A 20159-nucleotide genomic window follows, 5' to 3' on the forward strand; every position below is an offset into this window, starting at 1 on the left:
TCCACTGACAAACACCTCTCAAAATCAAACATACAACAATACTTTTGTCCTTAGACACTGTTTCTATTCTCTATGAACAAAAGAATAGGTTAAAAGGAAGCCCTTACATAAACATGAGCACACTGGGTTGTGACTGGCTGTGTTTCTGTGCACCAATGGTACTTCTATGCTATGCAATACTCAAGGGATTTATTTTCCTTTAGAGGTTTGGTTATAAGACACAGCTTCATCAAAGTCCTTAACTTGTGCAACTCTAATCCTGTAAATAATACTAAGCTGAGCAGCTCACCTTCTTTAAATTAGACTTGTTCAAATATGTTCTTCATTTGGGCCCTGCAGTAATTAGCCTGGAAACAGCGAACAGCCAATTGCATTGAGCTGAACTTTTCTTTCAATGAAGTGCCAAAAACAATTGAAAGAGACTAATGATATTTCCTGAGATCCACCTGTTGCTCAGTTTCCCTTCAATTAAGCAACAAAGGGGAGGTGCAGGAACCACTTCTTGTTATAAACACAAATTAGTATTCAGACAAATGAAGCTGGGAAGAGAAAGGCAAAGGCAAGGAGAAACAACGAGAGAAAAGCAGCCTCAGCTTTATCATGGGCTGGCCACGTGCAGGAGCACTCAGGAAGAGGCACATTCCAATGCGATCCAAAGTCTGGAAAAACAATGCAGTCCTTCCTCAATAAGGCATTTGAACACGCTAAATTATCCCTCTGGACATTATATGGAAGTGAAATACATCAAAATAAGAAAGAAACAAATTTTTGCCTTGATGAGGCACAGCCCACTATTTGCTGAGACATGACAATGGACTTCTAGTAAAAACACCAAACAGCAGATGAAGGTTTTTTGGGGGGAGTGTAATTGCCTGCCTTTGCTCTGCCACTGTGTGAATATGCCTTGGGGCTCCAAGCTTTTGGACAGCTGTCTCTGCTCCTGCTGCACTCCTGACTGCCTCCACATCCCTGTCCTCGATCATGCAGTTTCTTGACAGTACTCTCCTCTCCAATCAAACACCTTCATTGACATTTATGATCACAGCACATGTTTAAGGAGCTACAATCCCACTGCAGCACTATCACTTTAATGCCTGCAGGCACAAAACAGAACAGAAGACGTCTAATTCATTAGTCTTTAGGAACTACCCAGCACCCAAGAGCACCTGCACAGTGTCCTGGCCTCCAAGACACCCTTTCTGTGGAGTTACTGCTCCGTTAAGCAATGGCTGTGCCTCTTCTCACAGTACCTGAGGAACCAAATATTTACTCATAGCTGTCAATGGGGGTCAAAAGCCCTATTCCAGCAAGAACTTTCCCCAGAGTTGCCCTTCCAACTCCATCTGTCCTGCCTGTGATCAAGGATAATGGTTATGGGAATGATACCTAGCCATCTCTCTGGTGAACCAGGATGAGTTTCCTCTGGTTCAGTGGCCCTTGTTTTGCTGTGGGCAAGGAGTCCAGCTCTGGTCTCAGACTCTGTAGATAAAGGCACCCCTTGTTGGTTTCCCTGTTGCCATGTGGAATATCCCAAGGCTCCTCCAAGAAAAGCCAGGAGTCAGGAGGGATTTCTCATGTATCCAGGACATTGGGAAAGAAGAAAATAAATCCTTAAACAGGCTGTCTTTTAGCTCCTCCATTGCTGAACAACACCTGGGCTTTGCAGAAGGCTTGGCCCTGTCGTTTTGACACTATGCTATTTTCCTTAAGCTCCCTGATAACACTTTGACATTGCTGCCAAAAGTTCACCGAGGAGCATTGTGGATGTGTCCTGGACAGTGGAGACCTATCTCTGCAGAGGGCACAGGTTACTCTGCAGTCCTCCCCTCGGGGTGCCACATGCAGCATTCTCTCATCCCTAACCCTGAATGTCCTTATATACTCTGGAAGAAAGCCTAGGTCTGTGTTCCCCCCTGCCTGACATCTGAGGGACCACTCCTGTACTACGCTCCGAAAAGGCCATCAGTCCCTCCCTATCAGCACAGCCTGGAAAAGCCACTCCAACACGTCTCCAAAGGTGTTACTTAGGACATATTTCATACCTCATGGTTGTATGTCTTCCAGATCCAGGTAACATGCAGACACTGTTATGGGAACTCAGCAGAGACTGGTGGAAAGCCCACTTATGACCTTTGTGTGGAACCTTGACAGTACTTGTTAGTGCTCTCCTCAAGAAGCTCACTTATTCCTGAATAGTTTGTAAATTCAGATAACCCATGTACTGCCCAAAATATCCCTTCCTTCTCTCCAGAGATCTCATTGTCCCAACACTGGGAGACATCACAGCCAGGTACTTTCCCAACAGATCAGGTAAGAGCAAGCAATTGACTCTTCAGCAGGAGGCTATTCAGCTTTCAGTTAAGAAAATTTGTGATGAAATTACACTGGCGCCTATGCTTGTTAAGCATTCAGTCTTATTTAGCAGATGCCATCCCTGATGATGTCCATTTTGGCAACTGTATCCTTGCTTTGACATAAAAATAGTTGCTGTCTAGGTGAACGTTCACTGAGAAGGGAAGTGAAAAACCCAACCCTGTCTTTTAAAAAACTAAAGATCATGCAAGGCAGTCTAATCTGGGTGTATTAATACGGGTTTCAGTTGGGTATGAAGGTGACAGGGATTCGGTGATGAGGCCCCACTGTGGTGACTGTGAGCTGGGATAAAGTCATAGGGAACAACATCTGCTAATGACCCCAGCTAATGACCCCATCATGTTGCCCATGGAAAAAGTTTCCCATATGTGTAACTTTTGTGTGTTTACAACCATTTGCGTCTTCAAACTGCACAACCATTGTTCATACTGCTCTCAGAGCCTGTAGGCATTGTGTTTTCACAAGTCTGAAAAGTAGGGGCCAACTCCTACTCTGACCTTTGAGCAATTTCTGAAGTTCTTTCTTCAGAAGCAAAGCTTCATTTAAAACTCTGGTTTCTTGATTAAATGCTCTTTGGGGCAATTCCCTATTTTACATGAAGGTAGAAGAACACAGAAATATGCTACTGAAAAAAAAAAGTTTTAGATTTGATCACATTCATGAGCATATGAAAAAATGCCTCCATTAAGGATAATGTTAATACCCTTGAAAAATGAACATCTCTCCAACTCTTACATTTGGGTTTTTTCCTGTGTACATGTACTAATAGCACATTGCTCAGGGAGAAAAAGCACCTGCAATAGACAGTTCACTCAGCCAATCATTTCATCAATGATTTACATCATATTAGGATGGGATTAGGATTATCATTTGATTAGGAACTGTCAATAAAGTCACAGCATATCACCTTCACTTTTTTTTTAATGTTGTATTGAGCATGGCAGTGAACCCTGAGCACAGGGTAGGGTTTGTCTGAGGATCTGGTACCTGTTGCCCAGTATAAAAATCTTTATGTAGAATGTGATCTGTGTTGTCAGATATCTTGCTGACCTTTGCTTGGGAAGCAATGTACATCTTTTGCCTAGATACATACATATGTGTTTATTCAATGGTGTTATGGAAGAGTATGTATTCTATGAGACTGATGGAGACTGAGGAGAGGAGCTATCTGCTATGTGAGACCTCAAGAGGTCTGTGAGATGCACAGTCCTTTGTGGAGCCACAGTAGGAAGTTCTTTGCTGGGCCTCACACAGTCTTACAGCCCATTTGTACTTGCAAAAGCCAAAAAGGTGTGTATGTCTGGGACTGGGGAAATGGGAACCTTCCAACCTTCCCATCTTACCTTGACTCAGTTTGACGTTATTTCTATTCAAGTAAAAGAAACAGCTTATTATATATAATAAAGATAAATGCTACATTACAGTACTGTGTTTATTAAATCACTGCATTTGTAGGGGAGTTCCTTGGCATTGTTTGTCCGTGATATAAATATTTTAAGTTTCTGTCAGTAAGTGAGGCTGGTGTGTGTATATTACATAGTGTACTCTCTTATCTGGTTAAAAAAAACAACAGATGCAAATTGTCCAAACAAACATCAGGCTCCTTCTCTGCTCTCAAACATGTTACATTTACAGGTGTGGACTACACTGGTGAGGGACAACCCAAGCCATGGATTTCCCCCTTTCCCTACTGCTCAGACAGTCTCCTACAAATTCAGCCCAATGCTCCACCAGAAAGTCAAGTTTATATGTAGCTACAGTTCTCCACTACAGCCCCTTTTTCTTTTCCAGTCCACAGTCGAGAGAAGAGAGAAGAGTTTATTTCCCTCTTTGCAGCAACCACTTACATAACTGCATTTATGTTAGCGCATCTCCTCTTAGTCCGGTCTTTATTCTAAACAACCTCAGTTCTTTCAGCCATTTTTCATAGGTTATGTTTTTAAGCTCTCTCATCACTGTTCCTGGGTTGATTCCAGTTGGTCCAAGTCCCTCTTGAAGTGTGGTGCGCCAGCCTGGATACAATACTCCAGCTGAGACCTTCAGCACAGAGGAGTTACTTTTCTTGCCTTATTACGATCAGCACTCCCATTATACTTTGTATCTCACTTTACAAAAACAGAGCAAAGTTATCTACTACCGAGGGGAAAGCAGACTTTCTCTGTGTCAGAAATGACCATTTCCTCACAGAAAGCTGAAGGAAGATCACCCCAGTTGCATCTGAATTAAATTGTAGTGCTCTGCTATAGCTTACTTCATGGTTCTGAGCACTTCACAACTCTTAGCAAGCCACTTTCTGATGAAACTGGGATTTGAGTTTGGCAGTTGGGTCTTATCCTGCTCCACAGTGACCAAGTCAGTGTTTATGAACCCCCCCCTCAGTTTAGATGGGGGCACCAATGATAGATCTGGGATGTAAAATCAAGGCTAAATGACTGGCAAGTTCAGCAGAGAGGAAGGAGATGGCTGTGGGCCAGTGAACAGTGGGGTCATAGCAGCTACCAGCCAAGAACACACAGTTTCAGAAATGGGCCCAAAAGAAATGGACTTGAGGAAAGGTAAATTTCACTTGGCATCAAAACAAATACCTAAGAAAGGGTTATTTCTGATCTAGCTGACCTTGCATTGCACAGATGTCATCACACAAAATAAATATGGCAGAATTACGGGAACACCCCATCAGAGACTGACGTAGACTCCAGCAGCACTGATGGATCCTTGTGCTCCCACATTCCAGTTGTGTTCAATTCCACAGAATAGATTTTAGGTTAACAAAAGAGTTAAAATTAGTGAAATGCATGTAGGTATAGTCAAATAAAGTGGGATGGAACCACATTTTTAATGGATCAGAAAAGGTGAATGAAAACTGATGATTACCATGGAACAGTGAAAAAAATATACTTGAAAGGTAAAGATAACATAAGACCTGGACTGCCCCTGGTGAGTAGCAGTGAGGGCTTGGGGTGTAGGTACTCACAAGTGGGTCAGTTCTTCATCTCAGAATCATCTTCTACAGCATCCCCAGCACCTCTCCACACCCAGTACATATGGTGCTGCTTCATTTGAAAAGTGATTTTTTTTCACAAATGAAAAAGCACCAGAAATAAATTGGTGCAAAGATGAGGAAGTGAATATTATTTAAAATTAAAAATGTAGCTGCTTCTCTAGCTGCTGAAAATGTATTTTTTCCTTCATGATCCAAGCAATTGAGAAGGTTCCTTGTTAATCTTAATTGCAACATTTTTCATTGTCTTATATTAATAAAAAGTGGATTACGTTGTCCAAAATTCAGAAGATATATGAATTTCTAAACCAGAACTGTTTTCTGTTTCAAAGGTGATTATGAAATCTATTCAGCAATAGATACTACAATAAGAAGCCCAGATAGATTCAAGGGTTGTCAAAGGAGTGACCCAAGATCACTTCATTCACCATGATTTTTATAAAATAACCTTGATGCACAGGTGATGCTCTGATGAATTGTGAAAGAATTTTATTACATTATTAAATTCTTTATTATTCTTCATTATTTCTACATTAAAAATCTAAATTGGATAACCTGGTGCCAGATAATGGAGTGGTTCATATAAGATGCAAGCAAGAGTTGAAACTTCATTATATCATTAAAACAATCAACATATAGGAGGTTTTGCCTAACTAATCAACTTTTAGACATCAAAGTTTAGGTAGCCAACCTTTTAAGCAGCCTTCCAGATTTAACAACAAGGGCTAAAGTGTTGATGAAATTAGTAATTCATTTCCTTATTTTATGATATCATTTTGACTGAAAAAATCACCACAGAACATACTCTGAAGGGTTTAAGTCTGCTTCCTTTTTCATGCTACCAACTCATCTTATTTTACAACCAGCAGGAGGCCCTGTTTTGTTCCTTTGGCTGAGTTATAGACTGGAAAATCCAGCTGGGGTGTAGATGCTCAAACCTTTCTTCCTGCCTCATGACAACATTATAACTCTATTTGGAATGTATGTTTGAGATTTTCTGGGTAAAAGCTTCCAATGTACACACATCACTGGCATCTCCAGCCAGCCCTGACTCCTTGAAGACAGTAATGTGGAAAGGTGGCAATGTGTACCCTGTGCATACAACAGTGCCTGCTAAACTCCTGAGGCCAGTATCCTAGAAACAAAGAATTAAAAATACCAAAACAAACCATAAAATGTTAGCAAAACCAGGATGCTAAGCTAGTCACCCATTTCCAAAGTATTTTCCAGCAGAAGCATGGCTCAAGAGATTAAGGAAAGCAAGGCTAAAAGTCAACTTGAAAAAATATATTTTCTTGGAAGGGGCAAATAAGCTAATTCATCATCTCACACTTTCTTTTGAAAGTGACAAAACCACCAGTGATTAATAACTGAGCACAAGTTCACATGACAGAATCTCTTACAGTACCACTTATCATATGTATAATAACATGTAGTCGTTTGTCAGCCCCTGAGATAACCTGAAGGCTGCACTTTTATTTAGTAAATAATTTTTCTACAGAAAGTCAGTTTAGGCTTAGGATGACTGAGTTCTCTGGTGTTGTTTCTCAGTCCATGATACATTTCTCACTGATATTGCTAATAAAACTATGATTTATTTAATAGAAAATACAATGTTTAACAAACACTCTGCATTTTGTATATTTACTACTATTCTTCAGCTGATTTTTTTCCCCAGCCTACATCAAGCTAAAAGACATAGCTGAGTTTAGATTCCCAAATGACATTTGAAAATCCAACATGAATTCCCTTATGCTGTACTTGTTTCCTGGTATGCCTTCTGTGGAATATGCTGGAAAACGTAGCCCAGCCCATGCCCATGCCATGCCTATGGCACAGAGATGGAGGGTTTGCCCTCAGCCCCACCTTGAGCAGGATTTGGTGTGGTGTGACACTGTGGGCATTTGCCAGAAGACTGGAGAAGGGATATTCCATGTGCAGCTTGGCAGGGAGGTGAGGGCAGTCCCTTGCAGCTCTCAGCCCTCGAACATTTCCTGTAAGCTCTTTAGGGCAGGGATGGTGCTGGGCAGGAAATCTCCACTCTTGAACAAGAGCTCTAGTGTTGCAGCGCGCTGTCACGCGGGGCGTGCTGCATCATGCGGGGCCCCGCTGTCACGCAGTGCAGCGAATGCAGGGGCATGACCGTCCCCCTACGAGTTCTGCAATCCCAGTTATCGGCAGGTCCGGCGCAGGGACAGATAACAAAGACACGGGTCCTGGGGTAAACCAGAGTGTATTTATCAGATGGACAAGATGGAGCCCCAAGACAAGACTTGGGGGGTGAACAAAAGTTTTATACAGTAACTCAGGAGGAGGGGTGCAGGAACATTAACCAATGAGGGGTAAAACTGGGGAGTGGTCTAAGGTGGGACTAAACTATTATAAACCTATCAGGAGAAGTAGGGGAGTGGAATAACACAAAGAAACAAATAGGGTGTCAAGTATAACAAAATAGACAGGGAACACTCTGGAAGGAAGGGAGGATAGGGAGGATTGACAAGGAACATTCTGAAGAAAGGGGTGGAGAGAGGGAGGACTGACAACTTGGAATGGAGGGGGTTAGGGAGGACCTTGGGAAGATTGGCAGCTCGGGAGAGGAGGGGATTAAGGAGGAAAACAGGGGGCAGACATGAACTTTAAACAAAACACACTACAACATCCAGAGGCCACTACACTCTAGCAGACAATATAATTCACCTGATTTTGATTTACATTCTCTATATATTTTGCATACATTGCGGTATTTCCTAGCACTGCCTTAAATATGTGCAAATGCTGCTTGTGGAATATTTATATAGTTTTTAACTCTTTTAGTTAGCTGCAGTTCCTGAAGCCATTTGAACACCTCCTGTACTTGTGTCATTCTGTGGGGTTTGCAGACTTTTTGCTGAAAAAGAAAGACAGACCAAAGGTAGGATATAATCAGGCTTTTGCACAAAGCTGCAACAGAGGGAAATGTAAATAATTAGATTCTCATTTCCTCCTCTGAGCAGTGTTGGGTGTTATTCAAGCAGGTTGTTTATGCTGCAAATGTCTTAAAGATAGTTTTATTCCAATTTGTGTCTCACTGAGCTGCCTACCTGGGGGACACTAACTACTACGCAGAATTATATATTTTCCTCAATGGAAAATGAGTGCAGTGAGCAATCACTGCTTTTCTTGTCCCCAAGAAATTGTAGCATTAGAAGTATCCAGTGTAGCAAGCAATGCACATCTTACTGGGGGTTTTCCAAGAATGGATTTTGTACTCAGAGGATGGCTTATTAACAAGCAGAAACCAGCCCGACGAATTTTGCATTCACATAAACAGGCATAGGATTGCAACAGATGGGGTCTGTTTAGGTTTGGCTTTTTTTTTAACAGCACAAGGAATGGTTCTCAACTAACTGCATTAGATGATCTATCAGCAAGAGGGTTCAGTCGAAAGGACTGAAAGGGGAAAAAAAAATCCCGTTCATTTACAGCTACAGCCATCCAAGTTAAAGCCTCTCTCTCCTGACAGCAGCAAGTGGCAAACTTAGGGAAGCAATGGGTCATGGGAAAGGTCCCATTAGATCAGTGGGAGCACACACTAAACAAATACAGTCACATGGATGCACACATTTAAATACTGCCCAAGGGAATATGTGGACATATGTTCAGTGTGGCAGCCTATAAGCCTCAAGAAAGCTATGTTTAAAAAAAAAAAAAAAAAGAATTCCATCAATCAGTCCCTAGGTCCTGTGAAGTATGAAGATAAAAACTGCAAAGGAAACATGTGCTCAGCTCTTTTTACCAGCTGCCCCATTAAGCAGCACTGCTCTGCAATACTGCCCTGGAGACCCTGCAACTTCAATTCCAGTCTCCCTTTAAGCCCAGATGAGAGAGAGAGAGAGAGAGAGAGAGATTGATAAAAAAAAAAGGAAGAATTATAAAGATAGACTAGCATCATTTAGCTTTTTCTGTAACCCATCCTTTGATAATGTGTGATAATGAAATTTACTTTTTATGTTGGTCTCTGTCCTTTTGAAGGAGCTGACTGAAGCCTATATGGTAATAGAAATGCTATTAGCACAGCAAAGCAGGGTAAAAAAAAAAAGACAGACACAAACTTGAACATGATAATCTGACTGTGCCAACTCAGTTGGTGCCAACCGGGGCTTTGTGATGCCATCTGCAGCGATACTGTCACTGGGGCATTTCCCTGCCTAGGAAAATGCGATCAAATCAAAGTAAAAGAAATGGGTCTTCATCCCTTAGCACTGTACCACTTGCAGATGATAATTTAATAGTCGGATGTGCTTCTCAGGGCCCAGGCACATTGCCACAGTGTGTGCACAAAGCCTCCTCCAGGATCTGCCCAGAGGCAGGCATGTCAGGGTAGCCATGTCCAGAGGGGCTGTTCCCAGGGGGCAGGCAGAGCAGGGTGGCTGAGCCCAGCAGTGGCAGGACAGGCTGGCACTATCTATGGAGTGGCAGTATCCAGGCTGCTGGCCTTGCTGTGGGGTGCAGATCTTTGTCATTCCTGTGATGAGGTGTCAGAGTTGCTTGGTTTGGAATAGCTCTGAACAGCTGGTTCATCCATTTCTGTATCCCCCCTGGTGCCTTTGGAAAAGCCATAGAAAGTACTTGGGATGTATCAGCATCAGCTGTTAACAGTAGTTTCAATAGACCTTTTCCTTACCTAGCCTTGCTGCCCAAACTGGGCACAGGATTTGGTTTCTTATTTGTACCAGGCAGTGACACCACCACTGCACCAGCGCTGGCAGGACATCATCTGAGAATGCACTTCAGCCACCAGGCTGTCCCCAGAGAGCATAGGGACACTTTGAAGGCTGTCCCCTTGATAAGGGATCGTCCGTTCCCATGTGCCTGAAGATACCTTTCCTAGGAAAAGGAGCACTCTGCCCTCTGTTTCCAGACCAGCCTCCTGGTGGCCTTGAAGTATTTATCTCAAGAGTCATTCTCCCCATCAGAGTGGGAATTGGATACAGGCAAAGCTGGCTTTTGGAACACTGCAGTGTTTGAAGCAGCAATGTAACCATGGATCTGCTGTTCCATTTGCACCTACCAGAGTCTGCTGGCCCTGAGGGTACTGGGAAAAAGCAGAATACCTGCTGATGCAGGAGTGCAGGGAAATCCCCTTTTTATGGCATGTTGGAGGAGAAAACCCTAACCTTATGTGAATATCCTGCAACCTTTCAACCCCCTTAGCTGCGGGGAACTATGTTGTAAGGTGTTTGCAACAGGCTCAGTGCACAGTGTGCAGTGCTGCCATGGACCCTGATAAAAATTGCACTTGGCCCCCATGGGACCTTTTCTTGCTGACAGAATTTGCTCTGTACTTTGGGAGCATTGGGTACAAGGGCCAGGTCCCTAGCTTTGCTAGGTAGGAGCTTGTAAGGGTTGTGGGAAGTGAGAAGGCATTTTGAATGACAGAAGAAATGCTATACCATAGTGACTGGTGCAGGTTTTCCACCTTCCCTCAGTGCTCAGTGCTTCCTGTCAAAACCTTTTCCTGGGAGCAGTGGCTGGGAGCTGGTCAGAGGGTGGGGAAGAGAGGTGTGTGGTAAGCAAGGCTTGGGCAGGTTAACATTTGTTCCTCAGCTTTATACTGATGTCCCAAAAGATTTCATCCCCCCCATCCCCTGATCAGCCCCATTAATCAGTGGTGGGGAACCTCCAGAAATGCAACCACTCCAGGGGCCTCATGCTGACTGGACACAGGGAGAGACAGCCCCAGTCCCTGCTACAGCACTGGGTATCCATCTGCTCACTTTGGGATGGTCTAAAACCCAGCCTAAGATTTCCAATGGCTTGACATTTTACTTCTGAAAGACAAGATCTTATATTTTGAGGAGAAATACACAGGTTTTCTTTAGATTGTAAGCTGAAATATACAGCTCACCTCCATTATAGACTTGCTGAAAACTTATCAAATTTATCAATTTTCTTGCTGAAAAGATATCAATAATTTTAAATCAATCAATCATCTATCTATCTTCTATCTATCTATCTATCTATCTATCTATCTATCTATCTATCTATCTATCTATCCCAATACATGCTTGCAAAACTGCTCACAGATAATTGTCACTCCCAATACAGATATAAGAGTGCTCCCCCCTCCTACCCTCCCCATACACAGAGCCCTTCACACACAACAAAGAGGGAGGCAGAAGCCTGCATTTTATGTCCCTTTTGACCTACAACATGGATGTGTTCCAATCTAGCAGGTAATTAAGTGATGAGGCATCCTTTTAATCCACATTTTATGTTCACAATCAGGTCTTTGGGGTATTGATATAATTAAATCATGTGATCCCATATAATGAAATCCTTAATTAGGGAAAATATAATTAAACTGGGTTTCTTAAAAACTGAATGTCACAGTGCCTAAGTGTGTTTTTCCTTTAAACAGGCAGAGCATTTTCTTTTAAACATGCACAGCAATCAGACTAAATCTCCCACTGATTTTTTACTTAATTTTCTGTTTAAAACACCGCTATATTTAATAAGCTTAAATAGCACAAAAGGATTTGAAGCAGATTTTCAAATATATTTTTTTAAATTAGCTCAATGCAAGATTACCAGATTCCAGACATTTTTCTTTGTATAACAGGAAAAAATCTACTCAACCTGTGTTTGGCAAATCTCATGCTCATAATGTTTAAGATTTCAATAATGAAATTCTGAAAACTATACATATTTTTGGCTTCTTTGTTTGCTTTTTAGCATTGAAACATTTCTTTATAAAAGTTGCCATGCAGAGAGGTGCTGAAGATCCTGAGGAACTATTCCTTCCCTGGTCCCTAAACTCTCACTGGAACATTATTCAGCTAGTTTTGGTGGGGACAGAGGAGGGGAAGACAGAGTGGGGAACATGGCCCACCTTTAGCACCTCTGTATCTGTCCCTATTGTGCTTCTTCCTGTTGGAGTTTGAATTTTCTGGGGGTAGAGGTGGCCTTTTTGTCCTCTGTTGGTCCAGCCCATGCCACAGTGCCACCCTGCTTTGTACTTAAACTTTGTGGTTTCTCAGGTGGTGGAATCAGTGACATTCAGAAAGAATGAAGGGCAACAGTCCCCACAACAGCAGGCAGGGATTTTTGTGGAGTGCACACCTGGTACACAGCGGATGTGTATTTAATAGGTGGGTGCTGCAGAGACCTGAGGATTAGCTTCCCAGTGAGTATAGAGACAGCCCGTCATGCTACCTGGCACAATCATCTACTGTGCTTTCCTGAGAGAAGAGTAGGAGCAGATCCCTTCTTTTTTATTCCCCATTTGTGCTAATAGATGGCAGATTGGTTACAAAAAAGCTTTGAGTGTTGAAGACCCTAAGCTGACAAGAATCAGCATCTCCTAGCAGCTCAGGGCTGCAGGCTTGACTCGGGGTCACAGAGGACAGGGAGGGTCTTGGGTACCACCTCAGCAATGGGCAAATGAAAAGGCTGGCTCTGATCTCTGCATCCTGCCCTGAATGCCATCAGGCCTCTGCTGCCAGTCCTGGTTGCGGGGGCTCTGGGCTGGTAGTGATGCTGTGGCTCCCTTTGAGTTGAGCAGTATGTCTTGTACTGGCTTAGGCAGGAATGAAAAGGGAATGGAGGGATGGAGAAGGCAGCATGTCTGAAATTGCTGGAAAACAGTCTTTGAAATAAGGAATATAATTTAATGTATGTTTGTTCAGAAAGCAAAATAAGTTCTCTCTCTTTCTATTGCAGTCAGATCAGAAATAGCAGCTCTGGTAGCATATGACATAAAACAAATCTAACCTGCTTTATCTTGACAGCCAGTGGAAATGCCATCTCTTTTAAAATAAATTTGATTAAAATATATTTGATTATAGCTGCAAATACTTAGTCACTTGAAAGCACTCTCTGCTTAGCTGCCTGAGTGCAAGTCAATCTGTGAGAGGATAAAGACCACGTCTTAGACTTGCCATTGACATTTCCCAAGGAACTAGAAGCTTTTAATTACTGACAGGTTTTCAGGGTCTACATTAATGCTGATCCTTGAAGACAAGCATATAAAATGCTTGCACTATTTCTGGAAATAAATAACTCCTTAAGTGAGCACAAGCTTCTGACGAGTCTCCTGAAAGAAGTGGTGAATCCAAAACTAGTGCTTGGGTGAACACAAAACTGGTGATTGATGTTGACACTCCAAGAAAGATTATGCATTTTAGGACTCATTTTTCAGGAAAACATCAGCAGTTGTGAAAAATCACAAACTTTGTAGGACATGTGATTTTACCTGTAGTTAGCTTCTCATTGTAAATGGCAGTGAGATTGGCATTTCTATGTCTCCCTTATCCCACAGATGGGATGCTTGGCTCTCCACTGGCCTTCTCCAAAACCTTGTACTCCACATCACTTTCTTTTTCTTTGGCCACTGTTTGTGTTTCTTGAAGAGCATTTGCTAACAGGCAGTGTTGAAGCACACTCCTAACACCTTTCTAAGGTAACTGTAATGAATCAGGTTTCCCAGCTTCTGTCCGAGCCTCAGCTTCTCCTGGGCAAAGCAAATATATAAAAGATCCAACCAAAGGTGTTCACATTTGTGTTTCCATTCTGCAGTGCAATTCTGAATTTTGTCCTAGTCCTTGCCTACCATGCTTCAGCTTGCACCAGAGAGCAGTTCCAAAGATCCCAAATTGGATTTTTTCTGTGCAGAACTAAGCTGAAACACATGCTGCAAGAGCCCAACCTGATTTGCTCTGGCCACAAGCATTAAGTCCTGGGATTGGATGAGGGTGAGAGTCAAGAGAAGCTGCAGAATGCACCCAGAGAGCCAACCTTGTCATGGCTGCATCAAAAGAGGTGTGACCAGCAGGTAGAAAGAGGTGATTCTACCCCTCTACTCCATTTTTCTGAGTATGGATACCGTATTTACCTTGAGTACTGTGTCCAGCTCTGGGTTCCCCAGCAGAAGAAGGGCACAGAACTGCTGGAAGAGAGTCCAGAGGAGGTCCACAAAGATGATCAGAGGGCTGGAGCACATTTCTTATGAGGACAGGCTGAGAGAGTTGGGATTTTTCAACCTTAAGAAGCGAAGCCTCCCAGGAGACCTTACAGCAGTCTTCTAGTACCTGAAGGAAGTCTACAAGAAAGCAGGAGGGGGAGTTTTTTCAGGAGCATGAAGAGATAGGACAAGAGGAAGTGGCTTTAAACTGAAAGGGAATGAGTTTAGATTAGATATTAGGAAGAAATTCTTTACTATGAGGGAGGTGTGACACTGGAACAAGTTGCCCAGAGAAACTGTGCTTACCCCATCCCTGGAAGTGTTGAAAACGAGGCTGGATGAGGTCTGGAGCAACCTGGTCACCTGGAAAGTGTCCCTGCCCATGGCAAGGGATTTGAAACTAGGTGGTCTTCAGGGTCCCTTCCAAACCCAAGCCAGCCTATAACTACATGCCTCTGTGTACAGGGTAGTGGTTGTTCCTTAGCAGCAACCAGCTGTGTCTGATGGTGCACTTGACAAGGTGCCTCTGGGGTTCCTGGCCAGGCTGAAACTGCAGCCAGAGCTTTCTCCCGGCCCTGAAACATTGCTGCATCAGGACTGACTGGCTGGGACAAGGCTGTCTCTGAAACTTCTGCAGTAGTGACAGACATGGCACAAGGGTGTCCAGAACTGGGGAGGGAGCCACACGAAAGGAACCTTGGCAATATGTTCCTAGAAAACTTGAGTGAGTAGGCTGCAGTGGAAGCCCAATATTGTGCCATAATCTCCTGCCTGGCAATTACTGTACTTGCAGCAAAACCACTGGCAGCTGTGGTTTAATCTCTGGACCACAGGAAAAAAATTCACTTCTGGTTATATCTGCCTTTTAACACATTGTGTCATGTCTATGGTGCAGAATGAGAGAGAAATGTGGCTTCCCTGCACATGTTGATGCAGCCACCAGTGTGGAAACAGAGCAATGATGTCCTTAGCAGCACCTCAGAATGAGGACAAACAGCACACAGCAACACAACGAGGAGAAAGCCAAGCATTACTGGGCCAGTATAGCTGAGTACCCGCTGCACACAGTGCCCACACAGCCTTTGGGCTCCTGGACAGGATCTGGGGGCAGGGGGAAGCAGGGGGCCAATGCCCTGCTCCAGGGCTACAGGGCATCTGAGGCTTTCTGCATCTTATGGTTCCTGCTGTACTGAGTGTCAGCAAGAGCTGGAAACCACCACCACAGGCCAGGCAGACCACACAGCCCTCCCCAGGTGGCAGCCCTGATTTCCCAGTGACACCACAGCTGCTGCACTGCATCATTGCTGTTGGTGCCATGGTACACCAGGATGCAAAATGCAGAGATTAAGAGGAGGTGAGAGCCAGCTCCCTTCAGATCACATGAACCACGAGTTAGCTCCTCCCATGACAGTCTTGTTATGTTGTCTGTTGGAAACAGGGAAGAAAATGATTCAAATGTGCAGACTGGGTAAGCAGTAACTGAAAACACCTGCTAATGACGGCACGCCTCAAACTGAGCAAGCAGCACCATGTCACCTTTCACAGTTTTTTTTCTAAAAGGGAGAACCCACAACCTTGACTGAACAACACTTTTGTCCTATGATGGCCATTGAAAATGTTTATTTCAAATGCTTCTGAGGTCTCAGCTGGGGCAGTGAGCCTGGCTATGGGCTCTGATACTAGAAGGCAGGCCAAAATTACAAAGTTAAGGCACCACGAAAGGCTTCAAGGTGTGATTGACAGAAATAGGTTTGCCTTCACAGGGAGGAGGGAGAATAAAAAGTGCTACAAGGAGAACATCCCTTTATATAAAGGGATTGTTGTTTTAATGAGTAAAATCAGCCATTCCTCATCACCTCTAGCACTGTGACAAGATTAACAGCATTATGAGGCAACAAAGGAGATAAAAGCAATGCAGAGAGAAAAACATAATAACTAAAAAGGTATAATAGACTTGTTTGGTACAGCCATTGCAAACATTGTTGGAGCAGGGTAGTTTGTGAGACCAAAATCCCACCCACTAATATTTAAGCACAGGGTCAGGCAAACCCACAGCCTCAGGGGACCTCCAGGGGTTCTGGAGGTCCTTCCAGCCAATATTTCAACAGTACCCATGAAAAAGAGCAATGAACCAACAACATTTCCAGGGTGTTTTTTGTCATGGAATATGGTGTTAAGACAGCCATCTTCGATAGATTGTGTATACATACCATCATGTTTTAAATTAAACTACTTTCATACATACACTGTTATTTGTCTATCTTACTGTGATTGCTTGTGTTTAGCAAGAGGCAATTTGAAGGCTGTTTATCTTCAGCTCTGATTTGCAGCCTAAAAAGAAGCAAAAAGTAAGACTTCCCATGGCTTTATATCAGCTTAGACAATCGAGTATAAAAGATTGTAAATTAAGTAAATTATTCAGCATGCTTCTCTGCTCCATAAAGAGCATTTTTAGCTGATATGACCAAAGAGAAATTGTTCCAGTGCTTCTCTTCTCATTCTGCCTTCCTTGGAAAACAAGTTTTCCTCAACATTAGGGACATGTATTCTCACATAGCAACATGGTTGACTATGGTTTTGCTAAGGTGCTCCACCCAAATATAGTGGCTGTTAGTTGGTTTGGAGTTTGGCTTTGGGCAGGGGTTGGTTTGCAAGTAACATCTCTTAACAATTTGTTTTTTTGTTGACTGCTTTATGTTTTCTCACATTTTTTGAGGAGGATTTTAAGATTCTTTATTTTTGAGATGTTTTATATGATTCTCTCAAAGTAAGAAAATCAGCTTTATTGTTGTGCTCACTGTTGTGCACATGCTGTGTTGATTTCAGGTTAATGAAGCACCATGTCAGAGCTAGGCCCAGACCACATGCAAGTTTCACAACAGCATCCTCCTCCATACAGAGATCCACATGGAGCCTGTTGTTTGCACATTTGAAGATGGTACAGAAATGAGCAATCTTGTTCCACCCCCCCCGCCACTGCCCCAGTCTGCATTGTCTGCCTTTAGAACCATGAGATGAAAAGTGCATGAAAGATCCAACAAGCTTAAATGAACATGACTCCTAACATTAGCTTTTACGGTGCTAAATTGCTGCTGATGTGCATGGCTTTCCCAGAGAGCATTTATCTCCCCAGATTTTAACAGCAGGCACAAAACTCATGTTTTCACAGAATCAGCACTTTCGACATTTGAGTGCAGCTTCTATACTTAAATTTTGTACAAAACATTAACTGCTAAAGTGCTCCCAATGCCAAGTGTCCTACTCTACCCTCCAGCTTCTTCAGCAACCAGAGAATAATGGAAACTTTGCAAAGTGTCAGCTATTTGTTTGATAACTGTCATATGCTCCAGGAAGATGTATTGTCAGCAGTTGTCATCTCAGGAGAAATGTTCAACAAGAATGCGTGTTTGTTTAGCAAAGCTAACGAAGACTTGGAAATCCAGCCTTCTCATAACATACATCACACATGGAGTCCCACAGGACCTCACACACCGGCTTTGCTTCACTGTACATACATCTCAAGCTCAGCACTCTCAAGTTTTATGAAGATTTTTCTCAGGGCTTAATTTGATGCAACTAGCAGCTATTTTTTTTTAACTATCCAGAAATTGCTTGCTTTACAATTTACTTCACTGCTACAATGTTTGTGGCTTGGAATCATAATATCCACACTGTTCCTTTACTTCTAACATTTGCTTCCAGCTCTGCACTCTGTGTGATGCTCTTTAGCGGCTTTTTCACATGTTCCAGTCTCACAAAACAACTTTGCATTTAATTAAGTGTACATTTTTTTTGCATCTAAACATCAGGCTTTTATTGACAAGTTTGTTTTGGCAGAGAGGGAGCGTGGTAGAGGAAAGCTAATTACAAATTGCTTCTTAAGATAGAAAAAAGCCACCACAATGAAACTTCTAGCAAGGAAGAATGGATGGGAAAGGGATTTCTTCAATGGGCAACACAGAAAAGCTTTATACTGGGTAGTGTTTATATGGGTCTCTCTCCTGGAACACCCAGAGAAATAGACTGCATTACAGCACACTCAACTCATTTCATCTTGCCAATAGCTCTCACCCCTAAGCAGTGGGGAAACACTAAGAACTGAAGAGCTAAACAGGCTCTTTACTGGCGACAGAGAATGGAGAACACTGGCTACAGAGAAGGGAGAATACATTATTTGAAAGTTTCAGGAAGTATGCCCCTTTCTGTTCTGTATTTTCCCATTTTCAAAGCACACTCTCTTTTCCACTGTTTCTTTTATCTTATGCACTTTTCTCTGTGAGGGGAGAAACACTAGTTAATTTGGCTCAGAGTTATCTCTGTCAAGACAGCTTGTGCTGCAAACCCCCAAAACATCTTCCAAAACCCGAACAAACTCTACTTTTAAGACTCACTTCTTTTTTTTTTTTTTCAAGATCCCTGCAAATAACTCACTTCTATTCCATGGCAAGCTTGCAAACTCTGGTCCTACAGCCTCTATCCTCCCTAAATATTCATTATGCAGTATAGTCCTCAAGCATACAGACTTCTTTCCTTATTACTGGAGCCAAGAACCTTGTTCTGCGGATTGCATGAAGATAATGTCACAGATGAAAGTAGGCACATCTTTTTTTCAGCTGCAGCACTGCCCTTCCCAACACAGAACCCTTTTCACTCCCAAAGACAGGAGAGCCCTCTGTCCTCCATTTACCTCCACCTGTCTGATTCTGGCCTCACTGGGAACACACCTGCAGTGGCTTTACTTCCACCTACCTCACTGGAACCAGTAGCTCTCTGTGATATGTTACAAGAACCGCATAATCTGCTTCAAAGACACTGGCACTTTTTCTTGATGGCTTTTAGCTGTTAATTGAGAAATTAGCATGAGACTCACACTATAAAAAATACATTGTAACTTGAATTCACACCTGAACCACACTGGAAATTCATGCTTGTGTCCTTCTGGCACTGTAGGCTGTTTTGTGAACTGTGTGTCTAGAACACAACCCATTCTGGAACCCATGCTGGAAAAGAAGGAGTGATGCCACATGGAGGACAAAGATACAGGCACATCTAGGTAGAGTAATGTGAAGTTTCTTTTCCTTTGAAATATTTTCTAAGAGACAGCAGTATTTTAAATTCACAGACAATTGGAAAGGACAACAGTCCTGTATGATTAATCTCACAGGCAAAAGATAATTAAGATATTCTCTCTGTACTGCTAAGAACATGTAAGTAGAGTTGTCTCTGATATTTACTTTGGTTTTTTGGGTGGTTTTTTTTGTTGGTTTTATTTTTTTTTTTTTTTGTGTTTTTTTTTTGTGGTTTTTTTTTTTTTTTTTTTTTTTGTGGTTTTTTTTTTTTTTCTGGTATAGCCTCTGAGAGGCAACTGCCAAGGGAATTCATAATAGTCAAACCTATGCCAGATCACATCACAGCTGGCATTGTACCTCCAGCAGCGGCCTCCCACTAGATGCTCTGGGCAAAGACAACAACAGAAAGTGCCAAACCAAACCTTGCTCCCTGTGGGCAGTCCCTTGTCCTTTAGCTACAAAAATACCAGGATCACAAAGAAATCAAGGGCACCACTATATAAAAGTGTATGAGGACTCAGCTGATTGAAATTCTTAACAAAACTCTTGATGTCTTTCAAAAAGCAGACATTGGCTAAGCTCCCAGTGACCTAAACTGGACTTCTCCTGTTTCTCAAGGAATTAATGGAGCACACATCACTCTTCCTAAGATACCTACGGGAAAAAATTCTTTTAAACCTTCTAGCAATTGATCTGTGTCCTAAGGCAAGTTCAGTTTATTGTGCAGATGAACACAGGATCTTCTGCTCTTCTTTTATTAGGATCTATTCCCAAA

Source organism: Vidua macroura, chromosome 3, assembly GCF_024509145.1.
Source record: "Vidua macroura isolate BioBank_ID:100142 chromosome 3, ASM2450914v1, whole genome shotgun sequence".
Classification (NCBI taxonomy): domain Eukaryota; kingdom Metazoa; phylum Chordata; class Aves; order Passeriformes; family Viduidae; genus Vidua; species Vidua macroura.